The 18021-nt window shown below is 35.3% G+C and overlaps 1 long non-coding RNA gene across 2 annotated transcripts in view; it reads right to left on the bottom strand.

Annotated features, from left to right (window-relative positions):
* The window catches only part of LOC123385059, a 156896-nt gene that overhangs the window by 10682 nt on the left and 128193 nt on the right, over nt 1–18021 (bottom strand). For both annotated transcript variants that reach the window (XR_006597071.1, XR_006597072.1), the window contains 2 exons: nt 9987–10142; nt 4042–4148 (listed from right to left, as the gene is read on the bottom strand). This is a non-coding gene — a long non-coding RNA (uncharacterized LOC123385059). The remainder of the gene's footprint in view (nt 1–4041; nt 4149–9986; nt 10143–18021) is intronic.

An 18021-nucleotide genomic window follows, 5' to 3' on the forward strand; every position in this document is an offset into this window, starting at 1 on the left:
GAAACTAGAACAAGCAATCCTAAAATTCATATGGAACCACAAAAGGCCCCGAATAGCCAAAGGAATTTTGAAGAAGAAGACCAAAGCAGGAGGCATCACAATCCCAGACTTTAGCCTCTACTACAAAGCTGTCATCATCAAGACAGCATGGTATTGGCACAAAAACAGACACATAGACCAATGGAATAGAATAGAAACCCCAGAACTAGACCCACAAACGTATGGCCAACTCATCTTTGACAAAGCAGGAAAGAACATCCAATGGAAAAAAGACAGCCTCTTTAACAAATGGTGCTGGGAGAACTGGATAGCAACATGCAGAAGGTTGAAACCAGACCACTTTCTCACACCATTCATAAAAATAAATTCAAAATGGATAAAAGACCTGAATGTGAGACAGGAAACCATCAAAACCTTAGAGGAGAAAGCAGGAAAAGACCTCTCTGACCTCAGCCGTAGCAATCTCTTACTCGACACATCCCCAAAGGCAAGGGAATGAAAAGCAAAAGTGAATTACTGGGACCTTATGAAGATAAAAAGCTTCTGCACAGCAAAGGAAACAACCAAGAAAACTAAAAGGCAACCAACGGAATGGGAAAAGATATTCGCAAATGACATATCGGACAAAGGGCTAGTATCCAAAATCTATAAAGAGCTCACCAAACTCCACACCCAAAAAACAAATAACCCAGTGAAGAAATGGGCACAAAACATGAAGAGAAACTTCTCTAAAGAAGACATCCGGATGGCCAACAGGCACATGAAAAGATGTTCAGCGTCGCTCCTCATCAGGGAAATACAAATCAAAACCACAATCAGGTATCACCTCACGCCAGTTAGAGTGGCCAAAATGAACAAATCAGGAGACTATAGATGCTGGAGAGGATGTGGAGAAACGAGAACCCTCTTGCACTGTTGGTGGGAATGCAAATTGGTGCAGCCGCTCTGGAAAGCAGTGTGGAGATTCCTCAGAAAATTAAAAATAGACCTACCCTATGACCCAGCAATAGCACTGCTAGGCATTTACCCAAGGGATACAGGAGTACTGATGCATAGGGCCACTTGTACCCCAATGTTCATAGCAGCACTCTCAACAATAGCCAAATTATGGAAAGAGCCGAAATGTCCATCAAATGATGAATGGATAAAGAAATTGTGGTTTATATACACAATGGAATACTACGTGGCAATGAGAAAAAATGAAATATGGCCCTTTGTAGCAACGTGGATGGAACTGGAGAGTGTGATGCTAAGTGAAATAAGCCATACAGAGAAAGACAGATACCATATGGTTTCACTCTTATGTGGATCCTGAGAAACTTAACAGGAACCCATGGGGGAGCGGAAGGAAAAAAAAAAAAAAGAGGTTAGAGTGGGAGAGAGCCAAAGCATAAGAGACTGGTAAAAACTGAGAACAAACTGAGGGTTGATGGGGGGTGGGAGGGAGGAGAGGGTGGGTGATGGGTATTGAGGAGGGCACCTTTTGGGATGAGCACTGGGTGTTGTATGGAAACCAATTTGTCAATAAATTTCATATAAAAATGATAAAAATAAAAATAAAAATTTCAAAAAAAAAGAATTCAAGGATGCCTCAATATTAGAATATTGATTAATTAAAAATATTACCCTCTTAATGGAAAATAATTATCTCAGTACATACAGAAATCGCACTCAAAATTCAGCATCTATTTGTGATTTAAAAAAAAAAAGTACTCTTAGCAAACAAGAAATTGAATAGTCACTCCAAAATCAGCAGCAAACTATTTAATATTGTATTGAAGACCTTGGCTAATAAATAAGAAAAAAAGAGAAATATTAGAATTGGAAAGGAGAGAGGAGCTGTTGTTCAAATAAAACATCCAAAATAATCAACTGATAAAACAAAACAAAACCTAGCAAGGTTATAGGTTAACAAGATCAATATCCAAATATCATTAGTGTTAATTCAGTAATAATATAGAAGTGAAAGAAGTATCAACCCTTAAAATAGCAACAAAGCTCACAAAATATCAAGGAATAATCTTAATAAAAATGTATAAAGTCCTTATGGAGAACAAACTTTCACTACCGGACATAAAGACTTTATGGAGAAAGACGAAATGGAAGGGAGGATTCCCTTACTGGGTTGTTGATCTTATTATCATCAGCTCTTCTTTATATATTCTGGATAGAAGTCTTTTGTCTGATATACATGTGTGTTATCTGTGGTGTCTGATCATTTTCTTTTTTTTTTAATTTTTCTTTTTAATTTTTTTTTCAATGTTTATTTATTTTTGGGACAGAGAGAGACAGAGCATGAACAGGGGAGGGGCAGAGAGAGAGGGAGACACAGAATCGGAAACAGGCTCCAGGCTCTGAGCCATCAGCCCAGAGCCCGACGCGGGGCTCGAACTCACCGACGGCGAGATCATGACCTGGCTGAAGTCGGACGCTTAACCGACTGCGCCACCCAGGCGCCCCTGATCATTTTCTTAATGGCATCTTGGAAGAGCCAAGGTTTTTTATTTTGATAAATTCCAATTTTCAATTTTTTTTATTTTAATGGTTCATGCTCTTCATGCCATACCCAAGACTGCAAAGATGTCTTCCTTTGTTTTCTTTTGGAAGCTTTGGAGTTTTAGAATTTACATTGAGGATTATGATCCATTTTGAGTTAATTTCTATATAAAGGCTGGTGTCCATTTTTGTCCAAAAAAAATAAATAAATAAAAATAAAAATAAATAAAGTTAAAAAAAAGTATGGGGATTCTTAAGAAGAAATTACTTGCTTAGAATAAAGTGAGGGCATATTCAAGAACAGGAATGCTAAATATAATAATCTTGGGTTTTATCTCGATCCTTCATTTATCTTCTGGCTGATGATGAAAAAATTCCTTAAATTCTTAATTTCAGACTTTTTCTGTAAAAATAAATAATAACTACCTCATAGAGTTTCTATTAGGACTAAGGGCTTAGCACAGAAGAGCTACATTTTTGTCACATCAATTAATTTTGGCTTTTGGTATCATTAATCAATACTAAGTGGTGGCCATATATATAAAGAACATTATATATAGTACTGGATTTGTACACTCATCATTCATATCACTGTAATAATTTTCACTTTTCCAACAACTCAAGCTAGATTTTCATTTGTATTGATTTCTGCGCTCTGTGGCAACAGCTGTTAACATACTCCAGTAGCGCAACAGAAGCAAATGCCACATCTGGCTCCTATGTGGTGTTGAGGACAGTGACTGCTAATTACACTAATATGTACAGAGGCTACAGTTTACTGAGCAAGTTAAGAAGAACACAAATTGTAATGTCAGCGGTACTATTTATATTGAGTGAAGACATTTACACCAGAATGCAAGAAATATTTAAGAATTGAAAATGGTCAGAATCTATTTTCAACAGAAACACCATAAATTTTCAGGGTGTGTGTGTGTGTGTGTGTGTGTGTGTGTGTGTGTGTGTGTGTGTGTGTGTTTTCCTTTTGAAATAAAACAGTATCAAATGCTTCTCTGGCTTCATCTTTTCATAAATTAAAGAAAAAATAGTTGAATTCATATTTAACAGATTAGAGTTATCTCACTTTACTTCATAAATATAAATCATCAATAAATAAAACATCACAGGCCACAGCAATAAAAACACAGTACATGCTTAAGGTCTGGAAAATTATTCCATTTTCCTGGTATACTTAGGCTTTTAATAATTCTTCTCTTTTCAAAGTTAATAGCATGCACTTTCCATTCCAAATGTGAACACTTTCAGAATTAGGATTTTGATAGTTCAGTTAGTTTCTGGTTTATGAAACCACTGCCTCTGTGAGAACTTAGTTTTGGAAGCAATAGTAACAATCCATTGGTTGCTAACACAACCCACTACACTACACTCTTAAATCCTGAGACATACTTACTCATGTAACATTTGAATATTTTAGTACCAGCTTAGTATGTATCAGCTTAATTGTAAATCAGATTCTCTACCATATCAAAGCAAAAGAAGCTGTCCTAAACAGTGTAAATAAATAAATATTTTGTAAATTATTCTTACCAAGTAGCAGATTTTAAATAGTTGAGTTCTAAAAACTATTGCTCGTAAGCCAGACAGGCAACAGGTGCTGTTGTTATAATGCCTCTGGATCTTCAGTGGAGGACTATCTGGTTAAACACAAGGGCAAGACAATAAATGACACAGTGAAATTGTAGGTCAAGCACCCCAAAGCTAGGTAGTATTCCAAAATTGAAGGAATGGTGGCCTTTGTATTCCAATGACTAAATGAACCACGTTAAATGATTGCAGGAGTGTGCTATGGACTGGGGTCAAATATAAATGCAATAGCCTTCTTAAAGTCTGTAGTCGTAAGAGTCAAGAGACCTCATGTCAAAAATAAATGGCTTCTGTTACAGATATATTTTCTTTTGAGTCCGAAGAATGAAAATCTACCTGATTGTCTCCATCATCACTGGCCACCTGCTTAAATGGCAGTCAAAAATTTAAAAAAAAAAAAACAAAAAACTGGAAGGTCTGAATGTCCTGCAGACTAAATATTTGGTCTTGCAGAATTCTTACCACTGTGGTCACTTCCATCTGGATTTTGTATTACAGTGATCCCAATGAAACTTAAGAAATTGAAGTTCAAAATAATTGTGAAAAAAAATTGTGTGTATATGAACATACAAAGATACAGAAAAAAAAACCCAAGATATTACTTAGCAAAAATATTTGCAATTAAATAATGTGAAGGAATATATGGGCATTTATCAATGTTTCAATTTGATGTTTAAAATATATAGAGAGGTGCCTGGCTGGCTCAGTCTGTACAGCAGGCAACTCCTCATCTCAGGATCATGAGTTTGAGCTCCATATGGGCATAGAGATTACACACACACACACACACACACACACACACACACACACACACATAGAACAAGCTTACTTAAAGAATCATGTATTAAAATGAAGATAATCATTCATCTCTAGATAAGAATCCCAGTGAATTAAAAACAGTTGGAGACATACGCATTTGTGTCATAGTTTTATTTTTTTATAACTAACATTTTAGCATGTATTCACACTGGTGGAGAGAGAGGGGGCAGAGAGACTATGCAAGAGAGCGTGGAGAGGGGAGAATTGTGCATAGCAGAAGAAAAATAAATAATAATATAGAGCAAGAGAATTATGACTGTCTTACAATAGTCACACTGATAGTAAGAGAAGTGCTAGGAGCTCAGTTATTGTAGGTTACAGAAGCCACACCTTCCATAGGTTTTAGTTTCTTCGTCAAGGACATAAGAGTTTTGTATCAGAGACTGTACGTTAGAAGAATTCTATAGTTTAACAGACTTTGGTTAAATCTCGCCACTTCCACTTGTATATAGCTTGGTTTGCTCAGCCAAATCTATTAAACAATTTGAGCTTTGTTTTGTTCAGCTATAAAGCTAGAATAATTTTATCTACCTTAAAGAATTATGATGAAAATTAAATGAAATAATAAATATTGGCTATTCTGGTGTAATTAACAGAGTATGTGGCATACAATAAATGCTGTTGGATGCTGGTGCCTCTTTCTTTTTCTGTTAACTTATATAATAATTCTACCATTAATATAGCAGACCTGTGAATTATCCTTTTGGAATGGTTCTTAAAAATTTTTTTTAATGTTTATTTATTACTGAGAGACAGACAGAAACAGAGGATGAGCAGGGGAGGGGCCAAGAGATGGAGAGACACAGAATCTGAAGCAGGCTTAAGGCTCTGAGCTGTCAGCACAGAGCCCAACGCGGGGCTCAAACTCACAAACTGTGAGATCATGACCTGAGCTGAAGTCGGGCACTCAACCGACTGAGCCATCCAGGTGCCCCGGTTCTTATTTTTGATTCAGTGAATATTTCTAGTCATCCCCTGAATGAAACCTCAGTCTCTTTCACCAGGGTAGTGGCAGAAAGTCAGTGCCTTCAATCCTGGAATGTTGCCACTTACTTAAATGTGTGTGTGTGTGTGTGTGTGTGTGTGTGTGTGTGTGTGTTTAATAATCTCATCTAATTTTACCTTTTTTTTCTATTTGTTATTATTTGTAAAAGTTATATGTGGGCCATATATATCATTGTGCAAAATATTTTTGTTAAATGTGTTATACGTCTTTGCAGTGGATATAGCTTAGGCCATCATGCTCTGGACTTATTTCCCAGTTGACCTGAGTACATTGTTTGTATTCCTTTTATATAGAGATCCAAACTTCATCACGCAGCTCATAAAAGATGAAATCCTTGTATGCAAGATTACCATGAAGCTTTGTTATCATCTTGTTAAAATTCTGAAATACTATATGTCTATAGTCCACCTGATCTTTTGTCCTAAAGTCGGAATCAGTAAGGGAATTGAAGTAAGTCTAGCATGTCTAGTGCCTAGCCATGACCACTCCCCTTTCCAAATACTTTACAGGCTCTTCTTTAATTAATCCATTTGAAGATTTCATTGGTTCCAGGTTCACTGATCTGCATTTTTTCTCTCATTTTTGCCCTTTCAAAAAGTGGAATATCTGCATATCTTTTCTTTCACAAATTTCCAGGTAGTCATTATTACTTAAAAATTACTACCTAGGGGCTCCTGGGTGGCTCAGTCGGTTAAGCATCCAACTTTGGCTCATGTCATGATCTCATGGTTGGTGAGTTCGAGCCCCATGCCGGGCTCAGAGCCTGGAGCCTGCTTCAGATTCTGTGTCTCCCTCTCTATCTTCCCCTCCCTTGCTCGTGCTCTCTCCCTCTCTCAAAAATAAATAGACATTAAAAAAATTACTACCAATGCATTTAATTAAGACTTTAATTAATTAAGACTTTAATTCAACTTTTCTCAATACAATTGTTTCTATAGCTGAAGACTAAATTCACTGAAGAATATAATAAGTTTTTTTTACTATCTCCTCAATAATTTTTAGCTTCTGCTCAGATTATACATTAATCATACCTTTTCTAGGCTGAAATTCTGCTTTTTGACAGAGGCAAGGGAAGTAAAATTCAGGTTTCATAACTCCCTCTGTCTGCTAAAGTTACTACTCCAAACCATGAGCGTACCTTTCTTTGTTGTTCTTACTCTGGTGTAATTAGCAATATCTCAACCTCACTCTCCTTTTCTACCTTACCATTTTTATAAGGCTCAAGGCATTCTGGGTAGGCATACTTGACCCTGAGTACATCATACTTCCTTTCACAAAGGAGTTAATCTTTAAGCATATTCAAAGGTGTCTAGCATCTAACTTTACCTATAATCTACAATCAAATGCTTATTCCCTGAAAGTTATTAGAGACGTTGGTTACACTTTGTGTGAAAAAAAAATAGTCTTATGTAAATATGTTTTGAATGGGTAACTTTGAAAGGACTTGTGCATTTAAACTTGGGTATTTAGAGTTTCCTCAGCCAAACTGAATAACAGTATGTCTAAAAATATTCTAAGAATTCTGAAAGTAAAAATAAATAACCCCTGTCTTAAATAGTGTTTCCTGGGAAACAGACACAGACATGAAGATTGGCATGCCTGTAGTTTACTAGGGAGTATTTTGGGATCAATGTCTATTATGGAGTGAGGAAGGAAAGACTGGGATGAGTGGAGGTTATAATGTTCTGTAGGAAGCTCTGAATTGGAGATGTCCTTATATTAAGCAAAGTGGTCAGGATTTCAAACTCCTGGATTGACCTAAAACAAATGACAAGATAGCCTCAGATGTATCTATTTGGTAGATACAAATAGAAGTATCTATTTGGTCAAGGGCAGTTTTTGGAGAATGAATGCCTAACTCTTAAGGGGTATCTAGAAAAACACACTATAACATCTACTGCAATTCACTTGTGCCACTAAGATCCATTTGCTTCATATAATAAATGGATCCCATCTTTGAACAGATTCTCAGGAATTCTGATGAGTCTCTATTCTCTGCAGAAACTTCCAGGAAAAAAGTTAGTGGGATAAACTATGAGCAGTTATTTTACTGCAGATGGTTTTAAGACTGCAACTGACATTTATCATTTCTCTCCTCTACTACTCATTCCAGAGTCTCCTCACATACATTTAGAAACTCTGATGGTCTGGGTGCCTTACTTGGTAAGCCCTCATTCCCGTACCCTTCTCATCATGCCTTTCTCATGCTGTATCTGCTATATTTGTCAACTTATGATAAAATCTGGGCAGGGGAATACCCATAGATGCACCTATGGATGGCAAACATATTTTTTCTTGGCCCCTTGGTATAATAACAGCCTACCTTCTCCTGAAACATCAGGTCACAGAGAATCAATTTCAACTTGGACCCTGGGTCCAACAGTCCTTGAAATGTCAGGGTATTCTCTGCTACTTTTCATCCCCCCTCCCCCATGCACAGTTATGTGAATAAATTCCTTCCCATGGGGAAGGAATGTAGAATTTTTACCTTATATGTTTGCTACAGTCTTGCAGGGTCCTTGTTCTTAGAGAATCATGTCTCTCAGTGAATGAATTCCAAGTTTGAAAATTGACTCAAGGTCTTTGGGGATCTAAGCAACTGGTTATTCAACCTTGATTTCTTTTTATTATATAGCTTAACACCTTTGTTGATCATCTATATTGTTCCAAGATTGCTGTGTTTTATTTTATTTTTTTAAAGTTGAAGATCTAGTTGACTTTACTAAGTGATTCATGGATTGGACACCATAACATCTAGCAGGTAGAGAGGTATTCTCTGCTGTGTTCTATTAACCATGTCCATAACTGTGTGTCTTAGACTATCTTGGCTTCCATCTGACCTGCCTACCCATACAAATATTATTCCCAGTTATTATGCCTCCACTTGGCCTCTATTATTAGGGGGTTTCAGTTCTATAATATCATCTCCTACCCTTATTTCTAGCCTATAGAGGACAGCCCCTATTGAGATTCTCACTAAGATGTTTTCTCCAGAGCATTTCTTATTTCTGTGGTAAATGCAATATCCTTTGGACTCTCTTATGGATATTAGGTGGCTTAAAGTGTATATCTATTCTAGCATTCCAGCTTCTCTGAGCCAATGATCTTTTCTTCCATTCTCTACTGTGGCAGCTCTGGCATTTCTACTTCACACACTCTGTGTCATAAATCACTGCTTGCTTCCAAAAGCCATCCTAGCTATGCATTAATTAGCACTGTGTCCTGAGGCCTTATTGGGGCATTAAATCCTCATGGGAGAGTGGCCCATATTGATAAATTCTGATTTGTTCAACATTATATTCTGTTCTTCTTAATCCAGCACCCTTAGGATCCATTCCCAAATACATTCATTCTATTCTTGCTGGTACATGTACTGCAGCCCCTTTAGGTTATAGTTCCTTTCCTTCCATAGCACATCTGACATTTTCTGATCAAACTGTATTTGCACTTAATTCTAGTTATTTCTAGTGACCAGGATATAAGATGAGGAAACAATCTGAGGGGATGGTGGCAAGTTGTGTCTGGAGGGGCCTCTGCATCGTCTTCATGGAAGTAGAGGATACTAGTTTAACTAAGAGAAATGAGTCAGTTCTATAAGCCCAGAGGGTTCAGAGAGACTTAAGATTCAAAAACTTTCAAGTATGGTAATGCCAGTTCTTCTATCTCAAGTGTCAGTGTATTACTCCTTCCCAATCTGGACTCTGGTTTTAATTTATTAGTTCCACTACCGTTAAAATAAAATCCTGGGCAAGATCTTTTAATTTTCTCTACTCTCTGGCTACAGAAGATAATAGTTTCCTTAATGAGATCCAAGAGGACACTGTCACCCTCATCATTTTATTTTCTTTTGCTGAAGGATATATAGTCCTTTAAAATAACCATCCAATTTCATAGTTCTTATAAGTACTTTTTTCCCCAAACCTCACTAACACCTGAGATGTATTCTCCTTACTAGTACATTCCTCTATATTGGTATACCATCCCAACTTATCACCAGTAAAAGCTTCCACAGTTTCACCACTACTTACCACTATATGGTAAGAGCTACTGACCCTTTTCCTACCTGTGAGCTGGTCTTCATTGCTGGTTGACTTGTAAACTCCAGTTTAGAATCTGTTTCCTAGGAGAACTCCTGGTCCCAACTGATGTGTGTCAGATATCTCAGGAATCAGAATCCGTAAAGAGATGGATTACTCCAGTGTGCTCTCAGAAACAATACCTTGAGAGAGTGAGAGAGGCAAGATTGAAATGTAAAAGACTTTGAACTTTGGTACAAGAACAGAAGAGACTTCAGCCAGTCCCATAGTAAACACTGAAGTGGGATTGTTCTTCAGTGATGTTCTATGTTCAATCTTCAGATACAAGTTGCCCTCAGCACAGGGCATACGCTTAGACTAGGCAGCTTCCTTGTTGAAGGAAACTTTTATTTGTGAGCTGTCAGCTTGCAGCTCTCTAAGAAGCTGGGAGGATGAGTGTCTCAATGTTTAAGAGATCATCTGGTTAGTACACTGCAGCATCGCCTATCTGATCTTATGAAGTTTACAACATAGTAGGATAAAACTTATTTCCATGGGGGGGAGGGTGGGAAACGTGACATAATAAGGCAATATAGTGAAATGTTGTACTATGAATTGTATTTTCAACTATCATGAAAATGGTGCACTGAATGAAATATTTAGAATTCTCAAAAAAATGTACTTCTAGCAATTTTAATTTGTTGACAGAAGTTTTCTCTTTTACATTTACTTGGTTTTAAAGACTATTGAACTAATATTATCATGCTTTCAGTTTCATGAAACACAATACCCCAAATATGACTTAAATAATGTTGACATATATTACTGTACTGAACAGTAAAATGTGAGACCTGAATTTTATAAGGTTAGTGTAGAATCCCAACCATATCAACAGGGACTAGGTCCTTCTATATTTTCACTTTGTCCTCAGTGACACTCTGAACACTGCATCCACCAAAGTGTTTCCCACATAGGAAGGAAGGGGATGGGGAAAAAAACACTTGCCCCTCTTTTCTCTATTTATGCCAGAAATTAAAATTTTTCCTAAGCCCCTTATGCCCATTGTCAAGAAGTTTTTCACTTGATTACTCCTAGAGTTTCAAAGAGGGATGAGAATATTACAGTTGGCTCAAACCAATTCATTAACTGCCTGGGACAGGGCATTCTGTCTCCCATCTCAACTAAACTGGCATCTATAAAAAAGGAAAAGGGGACACAGATGTTGAATAGACAACCAATTTCTTTTGCCACAGTTACTGGAGAGGAATCAAGCTCATGTGTACATCAGGACATTGAGGATGACAGGGTCACATTTACGGAATGGCAGAAAAGTGGGTGTGATTGTATTAAAAAAATTATTAACTCACAAAGGAACAATTCTCTAAAACATTGAAGAAAACATTGCTTTGTGAGAATTTAAGTAAATCTAATGTCTTAGTAATCATTATATGGCATACTGTTTATGATTTTGCATTAAATATACTCATCTGTCAACATTTCAATGTATGGCATATCAATATATCAACTTAAAATGATGGCAGGTAAATTTTCACTTCAATATTGTTTTTCCACAGTCAAAATATATTGTTATTTTAGGAAAATAATGGAGTATGTGGTTGATGACTGAGAGCATACTCTTCTTGATTTTCTCTGTCTTACCATACATACAAACACATACACAGTACCACTGTCCTTCGATAAGGATGCAGCCTTTAGCTAGGGCATGTACATTTTAAAAGAAATAATTACCTTCAAATGTGGTTGTGAATGAGAAAAAATGACACCTGCCTCTTTGACTTTGTTGTGTCCCTCTTCTTACAGATCTCTGACAGCTTAGTTTGGCTTTCTATCAGTAAAAATTCGTAGACATATAGCATTTTTGGCTTCTGTTTTCTAATAACTCCCTGTATTTTAACACTGTTCTTGATTACTCTGATTTCTTTAGGTCCAGTTCTTTGATTTGAACACTGAAGCAACACTCATTGCCATGTGACAGCTGGTTTCTCACATATGGCTCTTTCTCAGTTCAGCTCACAGAGTTGCAGAGAAGTTCAAGTTCAATCTCTGTTAACTCTAAGATTTTAAAGTTCTTTCCCCCTACACTTAATCTTTTTAACAAAAAATATAAATTTTAGAAAGTAAACAATTTTCACAAAGTTTTATTTTTCCATAAATTAGTCTCTCTAAAAGAGAAATCTCTATGTGTATTTAAATTCCAATACATATATTTCCCAATAAAAAGTGATTGCTGTTTTGTAGTTTTAAACATTTTTCTCCTTCCAGGGTACCTTTTGAGAAGACTCCTTATATGTGACACTTTTTAAAAAGACCAATTCATGGTTATAGTTTCATCTCATGATAATAAGATTAGTAAAATTTCTTTATTTGCAGATGACATGATTTTATATATAAAAAATTCTAAAGACTTCATCAAAATATTACTATATATAATCAATGAATTTAGTGAAATTATAGGATACAAAATTATTACACAAAATCAGTAATGTTTCTATATAAGAACAACAAATTATCTGAAAAAGAAATAAAGAGAATAATTCTGTCCACAATAGCATCAAAACAATAAATACTAAGGGATAAATTTGGCCAAAGAGGTGAAAATCTCGACTCTGAAAACCACAAGACACTGATGAAAGAAATCAAAGAAGACAAATAAATGGAAGGGTATCCCACGTTCCTGGATTGGGGTAATTAACATTGTTAAAATGTCCATACTTCCCAAAGCTATTTATATATTCAGCACAATCTCTGTCAAAGTTCTAATGACAATTTTTACAGAATAGAAAAAAGAATCCTTGAAACTTATATGAAACCACAAAAGACCCCAAATAGCCAAAGCAATCCTGAGGAAGCACAAAGTGGGAGGCATCACACTTCCTGGTTTCAAGCCATAATAAAAAACTGCAATAATCAAAACAGTATGGCACTGCCGAAAAAACAGACACGCAGACCAATGATACTCAATGGAGAAAAGACAGTCTCTTCAATAAACACTGCTGGGAAAATTGGAGAGTCACATTTAAAAGAATGAAACTAGACCCTTATCTTAACACTGATTACAAAAATTATCTCAAAATAGATTAGACTTAAATGTCAGGCTGGAAATCCTAGAAGAAAACATAGGAAAAATCTCCTTGACATGGGTCTTGGCAATAATTTTTTGGATATGACACATACAGTACAAGCAACAGAATAAAAATAAACAAGTGGGAGTACATCAAACTAAAAAGCTTCTGCAGAACAGATAAAGCCATCAACAATATGAAAAGGCAACCTATGAAATGGGAGACAATATTTGGTAAGGAGTAAATTCCAAAGTATATGAAGAGCTCATGAAAATCAACAACAACAAAAAAGTTATCCAATTAAAAATGGAATAGACATTTTCCAAAGAAGATATATAATGGACAATGAGTACATGAAAAGATGCTTAACATCATTTATCATTGGAGAAATGCAAAATAAAACCACAATGAGATACTAATCACTTCATGCCTGCTAGAATGGCAAAAAGACAAGAGAAAAAAGTGTTGGCAAGGATATGGAGGAAAGGGACAGTGTGCACTGTTGGTGGAGTTGTAAATTGGTACAACCACTATAGAAGATGGTATGGAGGCTCCTTAAAAAATTAAAAATAGAACTATCATATGTTCAAGCAATCCCACTTCTAGGTATACATATGAAGGAAATGTTGAAGAGATATATGCATGCCCGTGTTATTTGCATATTTTTAACATAATGAAAATAACCTAAGTATCCTTCAACAGATGAATGGATAAAATGGAGGACAGAAATGAATGGAGAAAATGTGTTTCATGTATATGTATTAGGATAGTATTTAGCCATAAAAAAAAGAAGAAAATCTTGACATTTGCAAAGACATGGATGGACCTTAAGGGCATTATTCTAAGTGAAATAAATCAGACATAAAAACACACATACTGTATGACCTCACTTATATGTAAACCCTTAAAAAAAAAACGAAACTCGTATGAAAAGAGATCAGATTCAATGGTTACTATTAGTAGGGAGTAGGGGATTGGGGAATTGGATAGAAGTGGTCAAAAGGTACAAGCTTCAATTATAAGATAAATATGTACTTGAGGTGTTATGTACAGCATGATGACTATAGTTAACATTATTGTATGGTATATCTGAAAGTTTCTAGCAGCAAATCCTAAAAGTTTACATTGCAAAGAAAAAACCATTTTTTTCATTCTATATAAAATGATGGATGCTAACTAAATTTATGTGGTAATCATTTCTCAATATGTGTAAGTGAAGTCACTACTCTGTATACCTTAAACTTCTATAGTGCTGTATGTCAATTATATCTCAATAAAACTGAAAGAAAAAAAGTAAAAGGATTAGAATGAATAAGAGGAAACTTCAGGCATAAAAATTATTTTCTGTGTTGTATTTGTGATTGTGTGTTTCTGTTTCTGTGTGTATACTGGTTCAAAATATAAAATATATTTGTTATAGATTTTGATTAAGAAATTATGAAGTCACCAAAGTGAATTGCATATTAAATCTTTTCCAAGGCAGAAATAAGATAAAGGCATTTTTATTATATAATATCAGAATAATATAAATGAAGGATATATAGGAAATATCCTTATCTATCATTTTTGAAAAAAATTTAAATGTTATCTAAAACTGTATGGAAAGTCTAAATATGATTTGAATAATAGTATGATAAACATTTTTTTATCAGTTATTACAATGTATTCCAAAATTATTATAGCTGGTATATCAACAATATTACTATTGTACAGATACAAATATATTTAGTTTATGAAAGAAACTAAGAATTAAATCAAAGACTGTTCATTTATGGCCTCAGTTATATTTAAAATAATGTGATCTAATTTTTAAGACCACTTTAAAAATTAATTAGAATGCCTTTAAAGTACAATATTAAAGCTCTGTGGAAATTTTGCAGTATGTTCCATTAAACATACTAAAAATTATAAACCCTTATCTTTGTTTTTTTGGAACATGAAATAATATTATTAACTCTGCTCTAGTTTTGACTTTCTAGAGAAATTATCAACAAATGAGTATTAATTACTTACAGAATATTCTTGACTACATATTTCCACGTATTCTTATATTGAGTCTGCAAGGTTACTTTCATAAGTTCTTTAAATGGAATTTATTTTGAGACGCTTAATTAAGAAAAGTATAAAAACTTGTCCTATATCAAATGAGTCAAAGAAAATGCCATATGGAGTTAATTATATATATTTTTTTCATTTTATTTTAGACAATGATTCATAGCATGCAGCAATTTCCGCATTCCTTGGCAACCAAAGGATTATCTGGGTCAAAATGCCCATTTGACAAGAAGTCAATGTGGAATGAGATGGATTTTAGTAAAGATTTTCCTTTTTCCAAGGTTCAATGGGTAATGCAACTCATTAAAAGTTAATTTACTTAGTTAATTTAGCAATGAAATATGTAATTGTATTTACAGGTCAATAGATCTGAATTGAGTTGGTAATGGCACAGCTTGAAAGAATATGTACAGAACAGAAAAACTAAATCCAGAAATGAAGACCTGCCATGTTTCCTCTTGAATTCTACTGGCCATGTGCCTCCATTTCCTATTATAGTTCGCACTTATTCAACAAACATTCTGGTGGTTGCCTATGCTATGGGTGGAATGCAAAATAATAAAATTATGATTGCTGGTACACATCTCGAAATAATAGATTTCCCTATTAGTACTTTGCATCCAGCTGTGATATCTGAAAGAAATTAAACATGGTGTCTAATTGGGCTGACTAAATTTATTCACATATGATCCTTTGGGGTCTCCAGTCATGGCCACGTGTAACTTCATAATAGCTTATTATTCATTGTGTTTCTTTATAAAATTGCTTGAAGTCCTTTTAAAATGATATTGAAGAACACATCTTATTTTGTTTAATGATTTTCTTTTCATTTAGAAATAGCGTAAACTACTTGAACTTACATTTTCTTAGTATTTTGAAGACAACTTAGTTGATTTCTTTCTGCATTAGAGATAAAAGAATGCTGGCAAATGAACTTTGGAAGTCATGGATTTGCTAACAGTATTATCCAACAGTTTTTTAAAGTAATTGCATAAATGATGAATACAATGATAATATTAGAAATTAACATTGATATAGGGATACTTTATGTGAAAAAATTCAAATAATAATTATATGCCAGGAAATTTTCTCTAGGAAAAACAAATTTCTAAACAATATTTCTGCTTCTAGAAATTCCTGAAAAAAGGTGAACCTTGGCTAAAAATCCTATCACATTAAAAGGTTAAACTCAGTTTCAATATTGCTGATATTTCTTTGTGCTATTAAAAGGTTAGGGCACTTGGATGGCTCAGTCAGTTAAGCATCTGACTTCAGCTCAGCTCATGATCATCTCGTGGTTCTGGAGTTCAAGCTGCAGGTCAGGCTATGTGCTGATAGCTCGGATACTGGAGTCTGCTTTGGATTCTGTGTCTCCCTTCTCTCTCTCTGCCCCTCCTCTGCTCATTTTCTCTCTCTCTCTCTCTCTCTCTCTCTCTCTCTCTCTCAATAATAAACATTAAAAAGATTTAAAATTTTTTAAAAGGTAAAGACACAGAATAGATGGCTTTTGTTTATCAGAGAACTTTAATAAGGTTTTACACAAATGTAGTTTAAACAAGCGCCTATTTTGTTGAAGGGTATTGGCAAACACAAGCATTATGCATTTTAAGAATTAGATATTTGTATGTCATAAGCTGATTCATAAATTAGTATTTGCTGTATAATATGCCACTCCAAAACCTAGGGGCTTAAAACAGCAACTGTTTAGTTCCTATTCTACAGATTGGTTTGAGTTCAGATGGTTATTTTTTCTGTAATATAACAGGTTTGTTTGATATTACCTGAACTCACTCATGTATCTTTGGTTAGCTGATATGTTGGATAAGGCTGGCCTGTTTATGATAGCTTCAGGTAGGAAGGCTGGGCTGACTGAGACTTCTTTCCAGCTGGTCAACCTATGCAGAACTCCATTACACAGCCTCAACCCAACTGCAAGAAACAAAGCTGAAAAATCTACTTGTCTTTTGTGATGAGGAAGAGGAAAATAGGAATTTGTAAAGCACATAGCATGAGTTCTGCTATGACACTTAAGGACATATTCTGGGAAACAAGGAAGGAAGAGAGGGTCAGAACTTTCTCAGTGAAATCTAAAAGAGTGAGGCTGATATGGGACACAGCTGTGGTGCAAATAATGTTAGGGAAATGTACTGATGAGAATCAAGCAACAACCTTAATCCAAAGAACCAGAGAGGGGAGATTAATGGATTACTAAAATTGTGGGGCCAGACCAGTTATTTAAAAAGTGATTAGGGAGCAAGTAAGTAGAGAGACAAGGTCAACATGTGCTGGGCCTGCCAGGTAAGAGAATCAAACATGGTAGACTGTATTAATTTTCGAAGATATATTTGATGTTCTCTCTGAAGCAAGATTATACATTCCCATGCTTTTAAATTCTGGGATGGAGGGGCGCCTGGGTGGCGCAGTCGGTTAAGCGTCCGACTTCAGCCAGGTCACGATCTCGCGGTCCGTGAGTTCGAGCCCCGCGTCAGGCTCTGGGCTGATGGCTCGGAGCCTGGAGCCTGCTTCCAATTCTGTGTCTCCCTCTCTCTCTGCCCCTCCCCCATTCATGCTCTGTCTCTCTCTGTCCCAAAAATAAAAATAAAAAAAAAAAAAATAAATAAATAAATAAATAAATAAATAAATAAATTCTGGGATGGAAATATAACCTGCATTGACCAATGAAATATGAATGCAAGTAACAGGTGTCACTTCCAGGCATAAGTGAGTGTTAAAAGCCATTGTGTGTTTTTTTTAATGATGACTTTCCACCATTCTTTGAACATTAAAGCTGTGTTGAGATACAGTCTCTATCAGCCTGATATTTTAAGTGACTGAGATGAACATATCCTCCTCACTATCTGGTAAACATGCAGTATGAGCTAGAAATAAACTTTGTAGTTTTAAGTCACTGAAATATCCAGGATGTTTGTAGTTTATCCCTTCC

This window comes from Felis catus, chromosome B1 (genome assembly GCF_018350175.1).
Source record: "Felis catus isolate Fca126 chromosome B1, F.catus_Fca126_mat1.0, whole genome shotgun sequence".
In the NCBI taxonomy this organism is placed as follows: Eukaryota; Metazoa; Chordata; class Mammalia; order Carnivora; family Felidae; genus Felis; species Felis catus.